This window comes from Triticum dicoccoides, chromosome 2B, assembly GCF_002162155.2.
Source record: "Triticum dicoccoides isolate Atlit2015 ecotype Zavitan chromosome 2B, WEW_v2.0, whole genome shotgun sequence".
Taxonomy (NCBI): Eukaryota; Viridiplantae; Streptophyta; class Magnoliopsida; order Poales; family Poaceae; genus Triticum; species Triticum dicoccoides.
This window is the reverse complement of record NC_041383.1, coordinates 798,036,280-798,040,013: the sequence shown is the minus strand read 5'-3', so window position 1 is coordinate 798,040,013 and position 3,734 is coordinate 798,036,280.

The following is a 3,734-nucleotide window of genomic DNA, read 5'->3' as shown; positions in this document are numbered from 1 at the left end:
AATTATATATCACTAAAAATATATTATATTTCATTCAAAATATATTTCTTGGGCTGTTTTGATGAGGTAAGGGGGGATGTGGTTGGTTTCAAGATACTAAGGGGTTTTGTGTAAATTGAAGAAGAGAAGTGGGATATTTTTTGTAAAAACTTATCTCACAGTCGTTAGATGCAGATCTAATGGTCAAAAATGACGGATGGCAGACACATCATCATCATCAACTGAGTCTTTTATAGGAGTAGAGATGCGAGTAAACAAGTTGTTATGGGAGCCTTAGGCCAGTTTTCAGAGTGCCAGTTTGTTTATTGCTTCATATCTATGGGTTGCCATTGAATTTTGAAATTTTCTTAGCGGATGTGTTTCCTTCTTTAAATGTTATCCATTTTACTTGACAAAGAATTCTACAGTGCAACTTTGTCATATCATTAATTAATGGGAAACTAGTAGTAAAAAATTCGCTGGCACCTAGTCGATTAATTATTTCTTTTTGATCTTGTCTGTTGCCTGTATTGTTCCCTAAAACACATGTTCACGTGAGTTATATGACTAGCTCATTTTTTTCATTATTTTTTCCATCGTGGAATTACTACACATAAACGAAAATTAATTGTATACCAACATGCACATGTGATGGTACATGTATGACCAACCGCAATTAAATCGTTTTTTATGGTTTCATATATACATAATCCTTATACATGCAAACTCAAGCCAATCAGTTGATTAGTTGAATTCACAATTCGAAAAAGAAGGGAAATTGTTGATAGCAACCCACTAAAGCATGTTTTGAAAGAAACAAAAATGTTTAGCTCTCATTTTCTCTCTTCCTTTCTCCTTACACCGCTCTCGAGAGTCGTTGTAGTCTCCCCTTGTCGGTGTCAAAACCGGCGGATCTCGGGTAGGGGGTCCCGAACTGTGCGTCTAGGCGGATGGTAACAGGAGACAAGGGACACGATGTTTTTACCCAGGTTCGGGCCCTCTCGATGGAGGTAAAACCTTACTCCTGCTTGATTAATATTGATGATATGGGTAGTACAAGAGTAGATCTACCACGAGATCAGAGAGGCTAAACCCTAGAAGCTAGCCTATGGTATGATTATTTTTCGTCCTACGGACTAAAACCCTCCGGTTTATATAGGCACCAAAGAGGGTTAGGATTACACAGAGTCGGTTACAATGGTAAGAGATCTACATATCCGTATCGCCAAGCTTGCCTTCCACGCCAAGGAAAGTCCCATCCGGACACGGGACGAAGTCTTCAATCTTGTATCTTCATAGTCAAGGAGTCCGGCCAAAGGTGATAGTTCAGCTATCCGGACACCCCCTAATCCAGGACTCCCTCAGTAGCCCCCGAACCGGGCTTCAATGATGATGAGTCCGGCGCGTAGATTGTCTTCGGCATTGCAAGGCGGGTTCTTCTCCAAATCCCGTGTACCTGTTTGAATAGCATTCGGCTTCTTGTAAATATTGCGCTCCTCGTCTTCCACGCCCAATAATGGCCATCTTCCACGTGTCGAACGAATGCGTAAAGCCAGGGCATTTTTACATTATACCCCCCTGGCCGCGCAAATGAGCTGCATATAAAAGAAAGGAGGATCTAGATCCAAATCACACCATCCTCCCTTCGCGAGCATTCATCAGAGTGCATCTGACGGAGATCCATTCCATCACGGACAGTCGACGTGGCTCCTCCTCTCGCCCTTCCAGCCCCCAGCCTGGAGATTGGGAGAGATGCTCCGTCCCGCACAGCAAGTTAGTGACGCTCCAAACCAAGGGATTTCTTCCCCCAGCCTTCATGATTCCAATTCGAGCCGGACTCACCACCTATGTGGGCGGAAAGAAAGCGGCGAGCGTCCCCAACCCCTCCAAAGGAGAGCGGGTGTGCCTAATCTCTTATTTGATAAGAGGGCTCGGATTTCCAATTCATCCGTTTCTCCGGGGGCTCCTGGAGTTCTACGGCCTCCAGTTGCACAACCTTACGCCTGCCTCTATTCTGCATATTGCGGGCTTCGTGGCCCTTTGCGAGCTGTTTTTGGGCATCGAGGCTCATTTTGCACTGTGGAAGAAGCTGTTCTGCCTTGTGCCCCATTCTCAAGAGGGGTCAATATATCAAGTGGGCGGAGCCGAGCTATGGCACATCGTCGGGACCGGATATCTATCCGGAACCACGAAGAAGGCGTCCGAAGACTGGCCTTCGGAGTGGTTTTATATAGAAGATGTCCCCCTGCCGGACCCTATTCGGATCAGCCTCCCTGAGTTCAATAATGCTCCTTTGAAGAAACGCCTAAGCTGGCGTCCACGGAGCCCTCAGAAGGAAAATGACAGGGACGTCCTTTACCTGATGAGCCGGATAAGGCTGTTGGCTCATTCCGGACTGACCATGATCGGGGTCATGGCCACATGCATTATGCGGGGGGTGCAGCCGCTCCAGTATAGAGGCTGCCCCATGTGGGATTTCAACGGGGAGAACGATGCCACCCGCTGCGGCCGTAAGGGGCCGGGATCGGTGGCCGATCTAGTGAAGATCTTGTCCGTGTTATACAAGGGAGAAGAGGAGGAATTTTTACGCATCAATCCACAGAACGGATTTTCTATGCACAATCCCCCGAGCTGGGTAAGCGGATATTTCTTTTTGCCTATCCGATCCATATTCCCATAGTCAAGTATCTCATTTTGTGATTTCGGCGCAGGAACTGCGCCAGGCCGTAAAGGACATAAACAGCCCGCCTCCACAACCCGAGGATCCGGAACGGTTCCTAGATCCGACCTCCCAAGAGGATCCGGACATATCAGTGGAGCTGATTGATGGGGTATTTCACCAACTGAGCATTGATAATGCCTTGGTTGCCATTACGACTGATTATCCCGGAATACTTCCAGCGTCACAGGTAATTGAGACCAAAGTCCCAATACTTAGGAAATGACCCATCCGTGCTTATTTTTGATCACCGTATACCGATGGCATTTCGTAGGGGGCGCCCTTGAGGCGGAAGGCCGAGCCCGCGGCGGCTAGCCAACAAGGGGCAGCACGGCCTAGCAGGCTAAAAAGAAGTGCGATCCGGATTGAAACTCCGACGCAACGGTATGGCGTGCCACCTTACTCTCAGGCTTTATTCCTGGGAGACATACTAACGCTCATGCTTTTTCAGGAAAAAGAGCGCTCGCGGGACTGTATCCGGAGAGGCTGCCAATCAATCCTCCGCTCGCCAGGCTCCAAAGCCAGGTCTAGAAGCGGAGGCGAACACGAGGCATGCGTCGGATGCTCCTCCGACAGAGGATACCAACAGGTTATCTACCACCAATTCCGAGGTGGAGAGTGCCATGAATCACAGGCGTCGTCGGACAATTCTTCGCGACACATGTTTCTCCCCAGAGGCATTGAATGCCTTTAATTCGGGAGATGCGCACCTCCGTGCTGCTCAAAATGGTCTAGCCAGAGCCACGGAGCAGTATGTAAAAGACATACGGGTGAGAAAATTTGACAGTTATATATGCCAGTAGCCCCCGAGACTTGAAATAGTTAGAATAACTGATTTAAGGATCATTTATTATGCAGGATCTTACAAAAAAGAATACCCAACTGTCCCAGGAGCTGGAGGAGTGCAAGACCCAACTTGAGGCCGCACTAGCCGCAGCGGGGGAAGCCAAAGAAACCCCCTCTGGTAATATATGCTACAAAAGATAAGTAACTTGTGAAGTGCGGCGTGTGTAGAGGTCTGACAATAATATTGCAG